General features: G+C 42.9%; 1 long non-coding RNA gene across 1 annotated transcript; it reads left to right on the top strand.

The window, feature by feature from the left end:
- Positions 1-7,339: 7,339 nt before the first annotated feature.
- Positions 7,340-12,752, top strand: LOC120939557. The gene is made up of 3 exons (XR_005749263.1): positions 7,340-7,788; positions 10,059-10,132; positions 12,587-12,752. It is a non-coding gene; the product is annotated as an uncharacterized LOC120939557 (long non-coding RNA).
- The last annotated feature ends 403 nt before the right edge of the window (positions 12,753-13,155 follow it).

The raw sequence follows: 13,155 nt of genomic DNA, 5'->3' as shown, positions 1-13,155 counted from the left end.
GGATTCTCCTCCACAATTCCTCGATGTAGTCAGACTCCATCACCCATCACCTATAATTAGGATAAAACACATTGGAAATTATGCCCTCTATACCCTCCGCATAGAAGCCTGTTGCTAAGCAGCCTCCAGCGGCACCAGCCCAGCGCTGTGTTCCACCCAAACGTGATACCAAAAGCTTTTATTGGAATTTGCGCAAAAATATACAATATGAGCGCAATGGTCCCGGCTGTAATCACAGTGTCTTGAATCAGGATGCCAGTAGGGTCCTAATGCCACTTTATGTGACATATCACACTCCATAAACACCTTATTTATGAACAGTTGAAGCTGTTATAGCTGCAAAGGGCGGGGCCAACTCAATATTGAACCCTACAGACTAAGACTGGGATGTCATTAAAGTTCATGTGCGTGTAAAGGCAGGCGTCCCAATACTTTTGGCAATATAGTCAATATATACTTTTGGCAATGACAGTCACCGGCTCTCTGCTCATGGAGCTGTGAGAACCGAGCGATCAGCAGTGTTTGATCACTCGGTTCTCAGTGTTAGAGCCAAAGGGGGACTGATGCTGAATCCAGCTAGGCAAGTATGGTTGTATGGTTGAAGTGGATGGACTTGTGTCTTTTTTCAACCTAACTATGTAACTATGTAAGTATGATTCTAAGAGAAAAAAAAAAAAATCCCATACTTCTCTTTTAAAGCGGAGTTCCAACCACAATTAGCATTTTTAAATGTATGTCCTTTCATCCTGCGTTTTTATAATATAAATCCGGTCACTTACTATTTTACAATATGCCGCCGATCCGCATAGATATTCAAAAAAGATAGTTTATAAAACTATGTCTACACCGTTGTCATTTTGCTTGTGGGCATTGTGAAGCCTACAGGCACTTACTTCCTGGAAGTCTTGGATGGGGAGTGATAATTGGACAGCGCACTGCATCCTGGGAAATGATGAGACACACTTCCCAGGAGCATTAGAGGGAGATGATGTCAGAATCCTAGGTGGATTCAAAGGCAGATTTCGTGGGACCGCATAGCAACAGGCATTTCCAGATGAGTAAAAAAAAAAATTTCATGGGGTCACGCCTCATTTGCATAGGTTTGCATGGGTCAAGCCCAATTCCACCTATGCCGGCCTGCGCCTTTTTTTGATGGAACCTCCACTTTAAAGTCATTTTCCATTTGTTAACACTTTAATATTTTATTATGAAAAAATGATACGGCACACAAATAGCTAGGTGTGGCTCCATGGGTTAAGAGCATCTGAGCTAGATTGACAACCTATGTTCAACAGAATGTTGACAAAGATCCCACACGTATAACTACCCACCGGCCTGTTGTGTACAATACAGTATATGATGCACATGTAAGATGATTAAGTGACTGACCATCTTTTGGGTCATCTGTTGCAGGTATTGACCCGGTGTTCTCGGATATTGTTTCCCCGGAGCCATCCTCCAATTTAACAACGAGCATTCCCAGCATCCCTACGGAAACCAACAACAGTACTTTATCCCAAATAACTATCACCAGTACCACCGGGGTAACCGTCTTCACAGCTGCCACTACTACCACCGGTTTAAATGACTCTACATCTGACACCAGAACCACCAGTACAACTGTCTCCACAGCTGCCACTACTATCACAGGTTTAAATGACTCTACATCTGACACCAGTACCACCAGTACAACTGTCTCCACAGCTGCCACTGCTACCACCAGTTTAAATGAATTTACAACTGACACCCGTACCACCAGTGTAACCGTCTTCACACCTGCCACTACTACCACCGGTTTAAATGACTCTACAACTGACACCACTACCACCAGTACAACTGTCTTCACACCTGCCACTACTACCACCAGCTTAAATGACTCTACAACTGACACCAGTACAACTGTCTCCACAGCTGCCACTGCTACCACCAGTTTAAATGAATTTACAACTGACACCCGTACCACCAGTGTAACCGTCTTCACACCTGCCACTACTACCACCGGTTTAAATGACTCTACAACTGACACCAGTACCACCAGTACAACTGTCTTCACACCTGCCACTACTACCACGAGTTTAAATGACTATACAACTGACACCAGTACCACCAGTACAACTGTCTTCACACCTGCCACTACTACCACGAGTTTAAATGACTCTACAACTGACACCAGTACCACCAGTACAACTGTCTTCACACCTGCCACTACTACCACGAGTTTAAATGACTCTACAACTGACACCAGTACCACCAGTACAACTGTCTTCACACCTGCCACTACTACCACCAGCTTAAATGACTCTACAACTGACACCACTACCACCAGTACAACTGTCTCAACAGCGGCCACTACTACCACTAGTTTAAATGACTCTACAACTGACACCACTACCACCAGTACAACTGTCTACAAAGGTCCCACTGAATTCACAACTGAAAAAACTTCTGAAAGTCCCACTGGATTCATAACTGAAACAACTTCTGAAGGTCCTACTGAATTCACAACTGAAACAACTTCCAAAGGTCCTACTGAATTCACAACTGAAACATCTTTTGAAGGTCCTACTGAACTCACAACTGACACAAATTCCGTATATCCTACTGAATTCACAACTGAAACAACTTTTGAAGGTCCTACTGAACTCACAACTGACACAAATTCCGTATATCCTACTGAATTCACAACTGAAACAACTTTTGAAGGTCCTACTGAACTCACAACTAACACAACTTCTGAAGGTCCTACTGAATTCACAACTGAAACAACTTCAGAAGGTCCTACTGAATTTACAACTGGAACAACTTCTGAAGGTCCTACTGAATTCACAACTGAAACAACTTTTGAAGATTATACTAAACTCACAACTGACACAACTTCTAAAGGTCCTACTGAATTCACAACTGAAACAACTTCTGAAGGTCCCACTGAACTCACAACTGAAACAACTTCTGAAGGCCCTACTGAATTCACAACTGAAACAACTTCTGAAGGTCCCGCTGAACTCACAACTGACACAACTTCTGAAGGTCCTACTGAATTCACAACTGAAACAACTTCTGAAGGTCCCGCTGAACTCACAACTGACACAACTACTGAAGGTCCTACTGAATTCACAACTGAAACAGCTTCTGAAGGTCCTGCTGAATTCACAACTGAAACAACTTCTGAAGGTCCTACTGAACTCACAACTGAAACAACTTCTGAAGGTCCCGCTGAACTCACAACTGACACAACTACTGAAGGTCCTACTGAATTCACAACTGAAACAACTTCCGAAGGTCCTACTGAATTCACAACTGAAACAACTTCCGAAGGTCCTACTGAATTCACAACTGGAACAACTTCTGAAGGTCCCACTGAACTCACAACTGAAACAACTTCTGAAGGTCCTACTGAACTCACAACTGACACAACTTCTGAAGGTCCTACTGAATTCACAACTGAAACAACTTCTGAAGGTCCTACTAAATTCACAACTGACACAATTTCCGAAAGTCCTACTGAATTCACAACTGAATCAACTTCCGAAGATCCTACTGAATTCACAACTGACACAACTTCCGAAGGTCCTACTGAATTCACAACTGAAACAACTTCCGAAGATCCTACTGAATTCACAACTGAAACAACTTCTGAAGGTCCTACTGAATTCACAACTGACACAACTTCCGAAGGTCCTACTGAATTCACAACTGAAACAACTTCTGTATATCCTACTGAATTCACAACTGAAACAACTTTTGAAGGTCCTACTGAACTCACAACTAACACAACTTCTGAAGGTCCTACTGAATTCACAACTGAAACAACTTCCGAAGGTCCTACTGAATTCACAACTGGAACAACTTCTGAAGGTCCTACTGAACTCACAACTGGAACAACTTCTGAAGGTCCTACTGAATTCACAACTGAAACAACTTCTGAAGGTCCCGCTGAACTCACAACTGAAACAACTTCTGAAGGTCCTACTGAATTCACAACTGACACAACTTCTGAAGGTCCTACTGAATTCACAACTGAAACAACTTCTGAAGGTCCCGCTGAACTCACAACTGACACAACTTCTGAAGGTCCTACTGAATTCACAACTGAAACAACTTCTGAAGGTCCCACTGAATTCACAACTGAAACAACTTCCGAAGGTCCTACTGAATTCACAACTGGAACAACTTCTGAAGGTCCTACTGAATTCACAACTGAAACAACTTCTGAAGGTCCTACTAAATTCACAACTGACACAACTTCCGAAAGTCCTACTGAATTCACAACTGAATCAACTTCCGAAGATCCTACTGAATTCACAACTGACACAACTTCCGAAGGTCCTACTGAATTCACAACTGGAACAACTTCTGAAGGTCCTACTGAACTCACAACTGGAACAACTTCTGAAGGTCCCGCTGAACTCACAACTGACACAACTTCTGAAGGTCCTACTGAATTCACAACTGAAACAACTTCTGAAGGTCCTACTGAATTCACAACTGACACAACTTCTGAAGGTCCTACTGAATTCACAACTGAAACAACTTCTGAAGGTCCTACTGAATTCACAACTGAAACAACTTCTGAAGGTCCTACTGAATTCACAACTGACACAACTTCTGAAGGTCCTACTGAATTCACAACTGAAACAACTTCTGAAGGTCCCGCTGAACTCACAACTGACACAACTTCTGAAGGTCCTACTGAATTCACAACTGAAACAACTTCTGAAGGTCCCACTGAATTCACAACTGAAACAACTTCCGAAGGTCCTACTGAATTCACAACTGGAACAACTTCTGAAGGTCCTACTGAATTCACAACTGAAACAACTTCTGAAGGTCCTACTAAATTCACAACTGACACAACTTCCGAAAGTCCTACTGAATTCACAACTGAATCAACTTCCGAAGATCCTACTGAATTCACAACTGACACAACTTCCGAAGGTCCTACTGAATTCACAACTGACACAACTTCCGAAGATCCTACTGAATTCACAACTGAAACAACTTCTGAAGGTCCTACTGAATTCACAACTGACACAACTTCCGAAGGTCCTACTGAATTCACAACTGAAACAACTTCTGTATATCCTACTGAATTCACAACTGAAACAACTTTTGAAGGTCCTACTGAACTCACAACTAACACAACTTCTGAAGGTCCTACTGAATTCACAACTGAAACAACTTCCGAAGGTCCTACTGAATTCACAACTGGAACAACTTCTGAAGGTCCTACTGAACTCACAACTGACACAACTTCTGAAGGTCCTACTGAATTCACAACTGAAACAACTTCTGAAGGTCCCGCTGAACTCACAACTGACACAACTTCTGAAGGTCCTACTGAATTCACAACTGAAACAACTTCTGAAGGTCCCACTGAACTCACAACTGAAACAACTTCCGAAGGTCCTACTGAATTCACAACTGAAACAACTTCCGAAGGTCCTACTGAATTCACAACTGGAACAACTTCTGAAGGTCCTACTGAACTCACAACTGACACAACTTCTGAAGGTCCTACTGAATTCACAACTGAAACAACTTCTGAAGGTCCTACTAAATTCACAGCTGACACAACTTCCGAAAGTCCTACTGAATTCACAACTGAATTAACTTCCGAAGATCCTACTGAATTCACAACTGACACAACTTCCAAAGGTCCTACTGAATTCACAACTGAAACAACTTCCGAAGATCCTACTGAATTCACAACTGAAACAACTTCTGAAGGTCCTACTGAATTCACAACTGACACAACTTCCGAAGGTCCTACTGAATTCACAACTGAAACAACTTCTGTATATCCTACTGAATTCACAACTGAAACAACTTTTGAAGGTCCTACTGAACTCACAACTAACACAACTTCTGAAGGTCCTACTGAATTCACAACTGAAACAACTTCCGAAGATCCTACTGAATTCACAACTGAAACAACTTCTGAAGGTCCTACTGAATTCACAACTGAAACAACTTCTGTATATCCTACTGAATTCACAACTGAAACAACTTTTGAAGGTCCTACTGAACTCACAACTGACACAACTTCTGAAGGTCCTACTGAATTCACAACTGAAACAACTTCTGAAGGTCCTACTAAATTCACAACTGACACAACTTCTGAAGGTCCTACTGAACTCACAACTGACACAACTTCTGAAGGTCCTACTGAATTCACAACTGAAACAACTTCTGAAGGTCCTACTGAATTCACAACTGACACAACTTCCGAAGGTCCCACTGAATTTACAACTGACACAACTTCCGAAGGTCCTACTGAATTCACAACTGACACAACTTCTAAAGGTCCTACTGAATTCACAACTGACACAACTTCTGAAGGTCCTACTGAATTCACAACTGAAACAACTTCTGAAGGTCCCGCTGAACTCACAACTGACACAACTTCTGAAGGTCCTACTGAATTCACAACTGAAACAACTTCTGAAGGTCCCACTGAACTCACAACTGAAACAACTTCCGAAGGTCCTACTGAATTCACAACTGAAACAACTTCCGAAGGTCCTACTGAATTCACAACTGGAACAACTTCTGAAGGTCCTACTGAACTCACAACTGACACAACTTCTGAAGGTCCTACTGAATTCACAACTGAAACAACTTCTGAAGGTCCTACTAAATTCACAGCTGACACAACTTCCGAAAGTCCTACTGAATTCACAACTGAATTAACTTCCGAAGATCCTACTGAATTCACAACTGACACAACTTCCAAAGGTCCTACTGAATTCACAACTGAAACAACTTCCGAAGATCCTACTGAATTCACAACTGAAACAACTTCTGAAGGTCCTGCTGAATTCACAACTGACACAACTTCCGAAGGTCCTACTGAATTCACAACTGAAACAACTTCTGTATATCCTACTGAATTCACAACTGAAACAACTTTTGAAGGTCCTACTGAACTCACAACTAACACAACTTCTGAAGGTCCTACTGAATTCACAACTGAAACAACTTCCGAAGATCCTACTGAATTCACAACTGAAACAACTTCTGAAGGTCCTACTGAATTCACAACTGACACAACTTCCGAAGGTCCTACTGAATTCACAACTGAAACAACTTCTGTATATCCTACTGAATTCACAACTGAAACAACTTTTGAAGGTCCTACTGAACTCACAACTAACACAACTTCTGAAGGTCCTACTGAATTCACAACTGAAACAACTTCCGAAGGTCCTACTGAATTCACAACTGACACAATTTATACCTCTGAAAATACACCTTCTGAAAGTTTTTCAACAACTGAACCTGATTTTATTTCTACTTCTGAAATCCCAATATCTACCCCTGATGAAGCTACAACTGAAGCATCAACTGATACACAAAACACAACAGAACCTGTGGACACAACTTCCTCAAATGAACAACATAACATTACAGAAAGCAATGCCTTTTCTACAGAAACCCTCCTTACAACTCACACCTCTACAACAGAGACACTTTCATCTATTACTCTTCCCCAAACGACGTCCTCCATCACCACCATAGTACCTGAAACAATCGACATTTCTACTAACACTCCAACCACTACACCTCGTCCCTTTACCATTCTAACTACTGAGACTGCATCTATTACTACAGCAAAACTAATAACCATCTATACAACGTCAACTACTACTAGTGTTACAACCAGTCCCACAACTGTTCTTCCAACTTCAACCTCAACCACAACCGTCCAACCAGCAACTATTACTAAAACAAATGCAACCTCTCCAGGAACAAACTCTACATCTACCACAGCTGGAGAATCTACAGCAGGTGAGTCAGTCAACCGTTGTATCCCTTCTTAAGCCTCGTACACACGATCGGACATCAAACAAACTTTCCCTTGGATTTCTGTCCGAAGGGAGTTGTCGGGTCACACCCATAGCATACACACGCTCGGACTTTTCTGCAAACTTTTCTAAAACTTTCCCAACATCACATGGTTTTTCTGCTCTTTACCGCCACCCTTTGGTTAACTTCTGCTATTGTTGGTTGATTTTAACATTGGTTCTGAGCATGCGTATTTGCACTTTGTACAAAAGTCCGATGGCTTGCTGTACACACGGTCGGACTAGGCACCATCGGACTTTTGTTGTCGAAAAGTTTGTCCGTTTGCAGACCGAACTTTTTGTCCGATGAAACCCGAAAAAGTTGGTCCGATGGAGCGTACACACGATCGGACAAATTTGAAAACTGGCAGATTTTGAAGTTTGTTGGCAAAAAGTCCGACCGTGTGTACGGGCCTTAAGACTAAAGCCCTTTAAATTCACAAATGTGTAAGTAAATTAAGTAAAAAAAGTAAGTACGTTTTGGAAAAACCATAGAAGGGTCAGAACCTCATTAGGTATTTATTGCTTTCTGTGTCCCCTCTGGGGAGATTATTCCTCTCTATTGATCCTAGTGACCATTGTTTCCAACACAGAAAGTTATGAGAAATTCAAAACATAGGAACAGGAGGCGAGGGAAACTGACCAATGGAGAGACCTTTGGCACATGTCTTAAGCCTCATACTCACACGCTCGGTTTTGCCGAGTAAACCGAGCGTGTGTATGAGGCTTTCCGGTTTCTTGTCAAGAAAACTGCCTAAAATCTCGACGAGAAAAATAGAGAACATGTGATTCTCGGCAGTGTTTTCCCGCCAAGAAACCCGAGAGTGTGTATACTTACCTGTCACTGTGGAAACCCGCGCATGCTCGAAATTACTTTGACGCATACGTCAAACCGCATGCGTCACCGCGTTCTTGCCTTTCAAGAGAACCGCGGTTCTTTTGAAAGGAGAGTCTGTACACTCGGCCGGCAAGAGATTCTTGCCAAGAATCTTGTCTGGGAAAACAACGTTTTTTTCCTGATGAGATTCTGGCCCGTGTGTACAGGGCTTGAGAAGAGAGACATTACTTTGGAGAGATCTTGTCTGATGTGAATGGCGCCTTAGTTCCAGTGAAGGGAACACTCAGGCCTCGTACACACGACCGAACATGTCCGCTGAAACTGGTCCGTCGGACCAGTTTCCGCGGACATGTCCGACCGTGTGTAGGGCCGACCAGACAGTTTTCCTGGCCTAGCGGACAGGTTTCCAGCGGACAAATGTTTCTTAGCATGCTAAGAAACATGTCCGCTCAAAGCCTGTCCGTCGGACATGTACGACAGTCAGTACGACTCATTGAACATGTCCGCTGGCCCGAGAACCCGCGCATGGCGTCGAAGTGATTCGACGCATGCGTGGAAGCATTGAACTTCCAGGTTCGCGCACGTCGCCGCGTCATCGTCGCCGCCACGTCACTGCGTCGTCACCGCGTCGTCACCGCGTCGTCACTGCGTATTCTTTCCACAGGGAATTTGGTCTGATGGTGTGTACAGCCATCAGACCAAATGATCCCAGTGGACATGTCCGATGAAAACGGTGGCGGACCGTTTTCATCGGACATGTCCGCTCGTCTGTACGAGGCCTCAAAGACATGGATGAGCGAGTTTGGGGTGGAGGAACTTGACTGCTTTAGTAGCCCCTTACATCCCCAGGGATACCCTATCTTGGTTTTTCCTGTGGGATTCGGTTTTCTTTATATGGAGGAACTTGACTGGCCTGACCTCAACCCGATAGAGCACATTTGGGGGTGAATTAGAGTGGAGACTGTGAGCCAGGCCTTCTCGTCCAACTACAGCGCCTGACCTCACAAATGCTCTTCTGGAAGAATGGTCAAACATTCCCATAGACACACTCCTAAACCTTGTGTACGGCCTTCCCATTGGAATAGTACCCCATCGGTACTGTCAGTGATGGTGTTCCATCATTGGTGTCAGTTGGAGGAATAGTGCCCTAAGGGTTGGATTAAGGCAAGCAAAGGGCCACATCCGGCTCCCAGGCCACAGTTTGGAGACCACTGCTCTATATAAATAAACCATTAGAAGTTCTCTTTCCAAAAGACAGAATATTAGTATCTCCTATCATTTATTTATAGATTGCCACGATTGATCTTTTCTCCAGAATACAGTCTGTGATTACATTGCTTTATCCATGAGAATTTTCTCCATGTTGTTCTTTGCAGGAAAGTATGTCTTCAGAGTGGGTTTGAAGGGCTCTACACCTGCGGATTCTGCAAAGACACCCCTTGTACAGAAGGTAATAAATCTCAGAAAGTAACCTTTGCATGTAACATGATAATCTAATACAGACGTTCCCAACATTATTACTTTTGAGGAACTCTTCAAATACATTTCAGGTCTTGGGGTACCCCCTACAAAAACCAACTCACTGGGGGGGCAGTGGGAGAAATACATAGAGATACATAATACCCTTACATTGGTGATCAGTGGGAAGAATGTTCCTTACATTGGTGATCAGTGGGAAGAATGTCCCTTACATTGGTGATCAGTGAGAAGAATGTTCCTTACATTGGTGATCAGTGAGAAGAATGTCCCTTACATTGGTGATCAGTGGGAAGAATGTCCCTTACATTGGTGATCAGTGGGAAGAATGTCCCTTACATTGGTGATCAGTGGGAAGAATGTTCCTTACATTGGTGATCAGTGGGAAGAATGTCCCTTACATTGGTGATCAGTGGGAAGAATGTTCCTTACATTGGTGATCAGTGGGGAGAATGTTCCTTACATTGGTGATCAGAGAGAAGAATGTTCCTTACATTGGTGATCAGTGAGAAGAATGTCCCTTACATTGGAGATCAGTGGGAAGAATGTCCCTTACATTGGTGATCAGTGGGAAGAATATCTCTTACATTGGTGATCAGTGAGAAGAATGTTCCTTACATTGGTGATCAGTGAGAAGAATGTCCCTTACATTGGTGATCAGTGGGAAGAATGTCCCTTACATTGATGATCAGTGAGAAGAATGTTCCTTACATTGGTGATCAGTGGGAAGAATGTTCCTTACATTGGTGATCAGTGAGAAGAATGTCCCTTACATTGGTGATCAGTGAGAAGAATGTTCCTTACATTGGTGATCAGTGAGAAGAATGTCCCTTACATTGGTGATCAGTGAGAAGAATGTTCCTTACATTGGTGATCAGTGGGAAGAATGTCCCTTACATTGATGATCAGTGAGAAGAATGTTCCTTACATTGGTGATCAGTGGGAAGAATGTTCCTTACATTGGTGATCAGTGAGAAGAATGTCCCTTACATTGGTGATCAGTGGGAAGAATGTTCCTTACATTGGTGATCAGTGAGAAGAATGCCCCTTACATTGGTGATCAGTGAGAAGAATGTCCCTTACATTGGTGATCAGTGAGAAGAATGTCCCTTACATTGGTGATCAGTGAGAAGAATGTCCCTTACATTGGTGATCAGTGGGAAGAATATCTCTTACATTGGTGATCAGTGAGAAGAATGTTCCTTACATTGGTGATCAGTGGGAAGAATGTCCCTTACATTGGTGATCAGTGGGAAGAATATCTCTTACATTGGTGATCAGTGAGAAGAATGTTCCTTACATTGGTGATCAGTGAGAAGAATGTTCCTTACATTGGTGATCAGTGGGAAGAATGTCCCTTACATTGGTGATCAGTGGGAAGAATATCTCTTACATTGGTGATCAGTGAGAAGAATGTTCCTTACATTGGTGATCAGTGAGAAGAATGTTCCTTACATTGGTGATCAGTGGGAAGAATGTTCCTTACATTGGTGATCAGTGGGAAGAATGTCCCTTACATTGGTGATCAGTGGGAAGAATGTTCCTTACATTGGTGATCAGTGGGAAGAATGTTCCTTACATTGGTGATCAGTGGGAAGAATGTCCCTTACATTGGTGATCAGTGGGAAGAATATCTCTTACATTGGTGATCAGTGAGAAGAATGTTCCTTACATTGGTGATCAGTGGGAAGAATGTCCCTTACATTGGTGATCAGTGGGAAGAATATCTCTTACATTGGTGATCAGTGAGAAGAATGTTCCTTACATTGGTGATCAGTGGGAAGAATGTCCCTTACATTGGTGATCAGTGGGAAGAATATCTCTTACATTGGTGATCAGTGGGAAGAATGTTCCTTACATTGGTGATCAGTGAGAAGAATGTCCCTTACATTGGTGATCAGTGAGAAGAATGTTCCTTACATTGGTGATCAGTGGGAAGAATGTCCCTTACATTGGTGATCAGTGGGAAGAATATCTCTTACATTAGTGATCAGTGAGAAGAATGTTCCTTACATTGGTGATCAGTGGGAAGAATGTTCCTTACATTGGTGATCAGTGAGAAGAATGTCCCTTACATTGGTGATCAGTGGGAAGAATGTCCTTACATTGATGATCAGTGAGAAGAATGTTCCTTACATTGGTGATCAGTGGGAAGAATGTCCCTTACATTGGTGATCAGTGGGAAGAATGGGGTTTTCCCTTCCTCTGTATCAGCTGTGGGTATAAAGTTCTGAATATGGAGGTTTTCTATTTATTTATTTTTCCATTGGTTGAATTAGATAGATTTGTGTCTGTGTAACTATGTTTTGTACTATTTTTAATGGGATTAGTAGTTGTGGTCGGTCCTCCTTTTTTTACCAGCGTTTATCTTTCTTTTATATAACGGGAGCCTCCAGCTTCATTCCTATATCTGATTTTTCCCCCACAGATCTGCGCTCTGCTAAGCTCTGAATTTAACGTCACAGGTCTCCGAGTATCAATAGCAGGGAACAGCGACATCACAAGTATATGTACATGAATATGGGAAGAGCGCCATCACTATTTGGACACAAAACCTGCGGCCTCCATCAGTGCCGAGGAGGAGGAGGAGGAGGAGGAGGAGGAGGAGGAGGAGGAGGAGGAGGTTTTTCTTCTTTTTCTCTAAAAACAGAACTATGGAGATTTTCCGTTGTCCGTCCTTCGCACTGGAGAAAAAGCTCACCAGGATCACATTATGGGAAATCTTCTCCGTCTGCTTATCTTTGGATATCTGTGTAGCTTCTCTGTACATCTCATTCCTACATGTAATCTGAAATCCTAGAGGAGCCAAAATGTGAAGGAATTCTTCTATTGACTGGGAGGTTTGCCGGTTGGTGGGATCAACTCGCCTACAAGCAGTTGCAGGACCACTAATGATTGGCTCCGTGGAGGCCCCAAGAACTCTGAAATGTTGATCTTTTTTACTCCCATGGTGGGCTACAGGGTTCCAAGATGCAAGTGACCAGGCCTGGACTGGGA

Source organism: Rana temporaria, chromosome 5 (genome assembly GCF_905171775.1).
Source record: "Rana temporaria chromosome 5, aRanTem1.1, whole genome shotgun sequence".
Classification (NCBI taxonomy): domain Eukaryota; kingdom Metazoa; phylum Chordata; class Amphibia; order Anura; family Ranidae; genus Rana; species Rana temporaria.
Note: the sequence above shows the minus strand (reverse complement) of the source record. Positions and strands in the feature narration are given on the sequence as shown.